The sequence below is a fragment of the Octopus sinensis genome, linkage group LG6 (assembly GCF_006345805.1).
Source record: "Octopus sinensis linkage group LG6, ASM634580v1, whole genome shotgun sequence".
Taxonomy (NCBI): Eukaryota; Metazoa; Mollusca; class Cephalopoda; order Octopoda; family Octopodidae; genus Octopus; species Octopus sinensis.
In genome coordinates, this window is record NC_043002.1 from 73,464,683 (window position 1) to 73,472,411 (window position 7,729).

Here is a 7,729-nt window from a genome sequence, read left to right on the forward strand (position 1 = left end):
AAATCACAGCCCTAAATTGAACACAAATATGTCACACGTATAAAAAAACCGTCATGATACCAGGAGTCATCGTTACATAATTTTAAGTCTAAACTAGCAGCATCGCCCGGCGTTGCTCGGGTTTGTTTCGACCCTTTAGAATGGGAATTTTTGAAAAGTAAATTTTGCATTATGTAGCTTGTTATTCTCTTTAAGTGAACATTTTTCTGGTTGAAATACACCGAAAAATGGCAACACAGCAGTCAAAAAATCGTAAAAAAAATAGGGATTTTCATAGAAAAAAAGCAGATTTTTATGTAAATAATTTTTGGTGTTAACATGGTCCGATTTGAAATTTTTTCTTCTACGAAATGAAGAGCAAGCCTTCTTCTATCATGCTCTCAACTTTGGTCAACTTGCGCCGCAGAGTCTCGGAGGAGATAGTGTTAGTTGAAGGCTACCAAACCTGCCATACACAGACAACTTCAGCTTTATATAGAGAGAGATTAAGGGGGGTTTTTTCAGTTATAAAAGTTTTCACAAAACCCCTTTGCGATTAATTCAAGAACGTGCGGGCTATATGCTATTGTAAGAGATTCATTAGAAAACGAGATTGTGAAATTACTTGATACGTCAGCTAAATGGATTTAGGTACGTTGTACTGCCGAAAGAACCATAAGGGACTAATAACGAAGTATGAAAAACAATATTCCTTAATTCCAAAAATCAAACTTGAACATAGTGATGTTTTTAACATACCACGTTTGGAGGAAAATGTGTTTTCTATTTACATACACACGCAGGCACACAAACTTACACATTCTAAGACATACATACATACATACATACATACATACATACATACATACATACATACATACATACATACATACATAAGTACGTACGTACATATGATGATTTGGGATAGAAGAGAGAAACTGTGTATAGTTGTGGAAATCACCTGCCCAGCGGATGTTAACATACAAAGCTGAAGATCAGTGAAAAAGAGATTACCTACGCTGAACCATTGAGAAATCTGCAGTTACTCAAAACAGATTACAAGTTCAGGTTTATACCTGTAACAATTGGGGCCCTGGGATATGTAACACACTGCCTAAATACCAATCTTGAGAAATTAGGCTTCTCAAAACCACAAAGGAGAAAGATTCGAAGACTACAGGTCCAAGCTATCACTGAAACTGTAAAAATCTTTAAAACTTTCCAGAAGTTTATCATTTAAGTATATATGAGCATTCTAGATATGCAAGTATATGCATGAGAAGACACGCATAAAACAAAACATACAAATCTGCACGTATACATTACATACATACATACTACATACATACATACATACAACATACATACATACATACATACATACATACATACATACATACATACATACATACATAAGTACGTACGTACATATGATGATTTGGGATAGAAGAGAGAAACTGTGTATAGTTGTGGAAATCACCTGCCCAGCGGATGTTAACATACAAAGCTGAAGATCAGTGAAAAAGAGATTACCTACGCTGAACCATTGAGAAATCTGCAGTTACTCAAAACAGATTACAAGTTCAGGTTTATACCTGTAACAATTGGGGCCCTGGGATATGTAACACACTGCCTAAATACCAATCTTGAGAAATTAGGCTTCTCAAAACCACAAAGGAGAAAGATTCGAAGACCACAGGTCCAAGCTATCACTGAAACTGTAAAAATCTTTAAAACTTTCCAGAAGTTTATCATTTAAGTATATATGAGCATTCTAGATATGCAAGTATATGCATGAGAAGACACGCATAAAACAAAACATACAAATCTGCACGTATACATTACATACATACATACATACATACATACATACATACATACATACATACATACATACATACATACACTTACCCTGTTGTTGATGTCGAAATTCCAATGAAGGAACCTTGGATCTAGGTTTAAACCGGTTCTTTCTCTATTGGCAAGAAATCTTGAAATAGAGAGAGTAGATGGAAAGGAAAGGGATTACATAACCAGTTCATACAACAAACAAAGGATGTTAAATGTAAAGGACGCTGGCATGACTGACGGACGGAAAACTTATACTTGAAGCCGAAGTGCCAATTACAGCTGCTCAGGAACGATCCTTTATGGTGAAACTGATAAAGGTAAAGCTCGACAAACTTCAGTCAGGCAGGAATTGTAGAATCTTCAGGGACGGAGGCGAAAGTATCGGTCATCTCTTGAATGAATGCAGTAAGCTAGCACAAAAAGAGTATAAACGCAGGCATGACCTTGCATGTAAAAGACTGCCTTGAGATGTTGGCCGAATGTGTGGCTTCGAAATAACAGGAAAGTGATGTTATCACGAACCAGAGGCGTGAGAGAGAATAAGGATTACAGAATGTGACAGGAATTTCCATAAAGATTCATCATACTATTGAAACAAGATGTGATTACAGAGGCTCAAATGAACAAACAGTATAAGATCATAAACTTTTAAATTCCCTATAATACTAGAGTCGGGAAATGAAAAATATTGTGAGAGCTGAAGAGGATGTTCTGGGCTAAGACGATAATTACTCCTGAGGTAACTGGTACACTTGGTACAACACACAAAATGCTATTTAAGAGACTGAAAGGTATTGGAATTGGGACTCACATTGTCGATCTGCAGCAAAGGATTATCCTGTGTTCTGCAAGAATCATAAGAAGGATTCTACAGTTTTGAGATTTATTGTCTCTTCAAATTATAAACAATAAAATTGAGGAGAACTAAGGAACCCTATGGTTAATGCTCCTCTCCCCTCCGTAAATTCCAGTCTACAGGTGCATGTTTAGAGTAAGTTAGTTCAATCGGACCACTCTCGCTACATTTATCCACTTTTCAACAAATTTACTGGGAGAAAGCATCTCCCCTTCCACCCTCACTTTCTTTTCCAAATAGAACCTGAAAAACAAGTTGATGTGAGCTTGACCGAAGAGGAAAGTGCCTGTCTTCAGCCCATTTAGTTGTGTCTACCACATAACCTCTTTCACCATAGCCACAGTCAGAGAAAAACTGCCCGCCCTTCCCGGCCAAAAGAAGATGGCGAGACGACCTTCACGATGGAGTCGGTCGACAACCGGATCCGTCTTACAAGCTACAACAGGCGTTCGACATAACTCCACAAGTCAGAATAACAACAATCCATTATTTTACTATGGACCTGAAATTTTGTGGAAGGGGGCTTAGTCGATAACATTGACCCCAGTACGTTACGGGTACTTATTTTACCGATTCCGAAAGGGTGAAAGGTAAAATCAACCTCACCGGAAATTTTAGTTCAGAAAAATAAAGACGGACATAATGCCGCAAAACATATTGTTGGACATGCTAACGGTTCAGCCAGCTCACCTCCTTTATGATGATGATGATGATGATGATGATGATGATGATAAAGTACTAAAAGTAAGAAATATAAGATGTTGTGGGACTTCAACATTCAGACTGACAGAGTAATAGAAGCTAGAAGGGTTGATTTGGTAGTAGTAGATAATGAGAATAGAAAGTTCCAGGTAATTGACCTTACAGTCCCAAATGATGAAAACATTAATATGAGAAATATTGAAAAAATAGCAAAATACCAGGACCTAAACCATTGAATTACAGAAAGTGCGGGTGAAATGTATCCCAGTAGTTATAGGTGCATTGAGATCCCTAAAGATCTGAACAGATGCACAGAGGGAAGACATAAAACCCAGTTTAGTACAATTCCAGAAAACAGTGTTATTAGGGACAGTTAGGATACTTAGGAGGGTCCTTGGCATTTAAGGATACTTGTTGCAGCCCGATGTTAGGATTTTTTTCTCTTTTCCAACAATCTAATCTGTTGAGTGTAAATGAAAATAATATTAATAATAACAAGCAGTAAGATAACAAAAGACTGCACCACACCTCAAGAGAAAAACAATCCAATACAGGGAAGAGTTTACGCGCTCCCAACAACAGAAAACTCCCCACAAAATGCTGCACACATCCGTGCAACATGCAGTTGAAATTTGCCTCAAACTACAAAATCTTGAAGAATAATGATGATAATGATGATAATAATAATAATAATAATAATAAAATAATAATAATAATAATAATAATAATAATAATAATAATAATAACTAGTAACGGTCTCAGGTTTCGCCACAGGAGCAGCAATTACATAACACTACACTAACGGTCTCCGATTTCGCCAGAGGGGTAGCAGTTCCATAACAGAACTAGTAAAGGTCTCAGATTTTGCCGCAGGAGCAGCAGTTCCATAAAACTACAGTAAAGTCCGAAGAGGGAAGGAAGGAGAGGAAGCACTTTCTAGAAATGTCTGAGGAGGAGGATGGGTACTTCCTGGAAAATTCGAAGGAGGGAGGGAAAGGGGAAGAAGGTATTCCCGGAAAAGTCCGAGGATGGGTGAGTGGGATTTTCTGGAAAATTCCGAGGAGAGTGATAAATGGAGCTTACTGGAAAAGACCAAGGGCGTAAAGACTTCATGGAAAAGTCCGAGGAGGACTGAATAGTACTTCCTGGAAATGTACGAGGAGGAGGTGAGTAGAACTTCCTGGAAAAGTTTGAGGAGGGGTGAGTCTTCCTGGAAAAGTCCGAGAACGAGAGGAAGAGGAGGCAGGATTTCCTGGAAAAGTCCAAGGAAGCGGGTGATGGGGACTTACTGGAAAAGTCCAAGGAAGAGGTATGAGTGGAACTTCCTAGAAAAGAAAGAGGGGGAAGTGGGACTTTCTGGAAAAGTCCGAGGAGATGGGAGGGAATTTATGGAAAAGTCCGAGAGAGGTGAATACATCCTGGAAAATTCCAAGGAGAAGAGGAAGAACTTCCTAGAAAATCCGAGGAAGGGTTGAGGAGGAATTCCTGGAAAAGTCCGAGGAGGGGGTGAGAAGGAATTCCTGGAAAAGTCCCAGGAGGGGTTGAGTGGGACTTCCTGCAAAACTCTGAGGAGGGTATGAATGGTAGAGTCTGAGGAATGGGTTGAGTGGGACTTCGTGGAAAAGTCCGAGGACGGGGGGAAGGATTTCTTGGAAATGTCCGAGGAGTGGGTAATTCCTGGGAAATTTCAAGGAGGGGAGGAGGGGAGGAAGTAGATAATGGAGGAGGGGAGGGGAGGAGAGGAGGTGGAGGAAGGCCAGGATTTCCTGGAAAAGTCCGAGGAGGGAGAAGATGACTTCCTGATAAAAGTCCGGGGAGTGGAGAAGGACTTCCTGGAAACATCCGAGCAAGGGGAGGAAGGACTTCCTGTAAAAGTCCAAGGAGAGGTGGGTACTTCCTCTCTTTCTCTCTCACTCTCTCACTTTCTCTCTCACTCCCTCTTTCTCTCTCACACTCTCAATCCCTTTCTCTTTCTCTCTTACTTCCTGTCTCTCCTCTTTTTCTCTCGCTTTGCCACGTCAAAGAAATAAGTGTGACGCACACAACAGGTACGTACAAACATAAAAAGTTAGCGTATTAATATTATTGATAATTTTGTTCACTTTTCATTACTGATTTACTAGTTTAAAAAAAGCTACATACAACATTATCTGAAGACTATTTCAATTTTGAAGTTCAGCTTACATCGGGAAAAGCTAAATAGACTTTTAGTACACACCGCCTCGTGACGCATTTGCAAAAGAATATTTTCAGATTTGTTAAGGCTGGCTGAAACATTAGCATGCCGGGCGAAATGTTTAGCGGTATTTCGTCTGCCGCTACGTTCTGAGTTCAAATTCCGCCGAGGTCGACTTTGCCTTTCATCCTTTCGAGGTCGTTTAAATAAGTACCAGTTACGCACTGGGGTCGATATAATCGACTTAATCCGTTTGTCTGTCCTTGTTTCTCCTCTCCGTGTTTAGCTCCTTGTGGGTAGTAAAGAAATAGGTATTTCGTCTGACTTCATGTTCTGAGTTCAAATTCCGCCGATGTCGACTTTGCTTTTCATCCTTTCGGGGGCGATAAATTAAGTACCAGTTGTGTACTGGTCGATCTGACCGACTGACTCCCTCGCCAAAAATTTCGGGCCTAGTGCCTAGAGTGGAAAAGTATATTTTCCTATTTGTCACCTGTTTCATATGTTTTTTACTACTATTTACTATTTATCGTACTTGATTGAATTTTTAGAATAAGGTTTTTATAGTATATATTTTCTATATGGTGTGAATAACATCTTTCATTATTGAATTGTTTAATAGATGTTTTTTTCTCTAAATTATATACATATGTTCAAATATATATATATATATTATATACACGTACATTCACACATATACATGCTCCACATATACCCTTAATACACACACACACCCGTTTCAACAGCATAACATTTTAATTGAGAATTGCATAATTCTCGATTGGCACTATACAAATTTATACGTCAATAACCATTTACATAAATCTGTATCAAAGCCCTATTGTCAGTAAGTTTTTTCAAAAACACACTTTTACCGGTAGATAATCAATAATACTTCAAAAGAGACACTTTGTTATTATACTATGAAATATAAAACCTATGATATTTCATAGTATACTAGAGAGGATGTAACAATAAATGGAATTCTATTTCGATGTAATCCTTTAAAATTTGAAGATACTGTTTTGTTTGTTTTTTTACGAACTCCAAAATTATAAATTAATATTATGTATGCCTTCGAATAAAATAAAAATTTTACGGTGTGAATGAAAACTTAACGAGTGAAATAGATTTAATCGAAATTTGATGCGCCGTAAATCAAAGAGAATTAGAAGTCGCTAAAGTTAAATATTAGAATATCACTGTGGTTCGTCAAAAGTGGTAGGAGGTCGATGAAGATTGAGAATGTGGCAGACAAATAGTAATGTTTTGATAAAATTAAGATGGTCGACGAAAAAAGATTATTTCCTAGAGTGCAGGATCAACACGAACGTGAAGACGGTTCTGTTGTACGTATGTAAAACAAGACGAATCATAAATTTCTCCATCAACAAGCTCCAAACATCTGTGAATAGATGTGTCCGGTATAGCCTTGGGGTGAGATGGCAAAACAGACTCACAAACAGGACTCCGGGAACAAGCAAATTCATATCCTAACGAAACATAGATCAAGAAGAGAAAATGGGGTCAGCTGGGATAAACCCCACGGAAACTACCAACATCACAAAGATGGACACCCCAAGGGAGATGGAAGTGTAACAGACCAAAAACATGGAGAAGGTCTGGAGAAACTGAAAGATTGGGCAGTAATCCATTACCAAAGTTCGGGAGAGATAGAAATATCTTGTTGGCATCCTATGGAATCATAGAAATTAGGAAAGAAAATTAGGAAACTGCTTTGTCTACTCAGTGATAAAAAGGGAGATCCCAAAAGTTTTCGCTAATACTTTTTGGGTGTGACGTGGAAAAGGAAATATTTATCAGTCTGAGAAACGCTGCTGTATGGAATAACTGGGGAGTTAATGGAGCGGCCACGTGGGCACTCGGCCCTTAACTCGCACCCTAGCGTCTTAAACTCCTTAACTCAAATCCAACAGTCTTCATCTCCTTAATTCACAACCTAAAAAAAGTTGCCATTTAATAATACAATGGTTAATGTGTTGAACAATGGAACATAAGGTACATGATACCTAACAGATGAAGAAGAGAGAGACGGAGAAAGAGAGGCAGAAGGGGAGAGAAACAGAAGGAGACAGAGACAAAATGACCATAACAGAGATGTTTTTGATCAGAGGTTGACAATAGGTGGGCCGCAAAGATGTTCT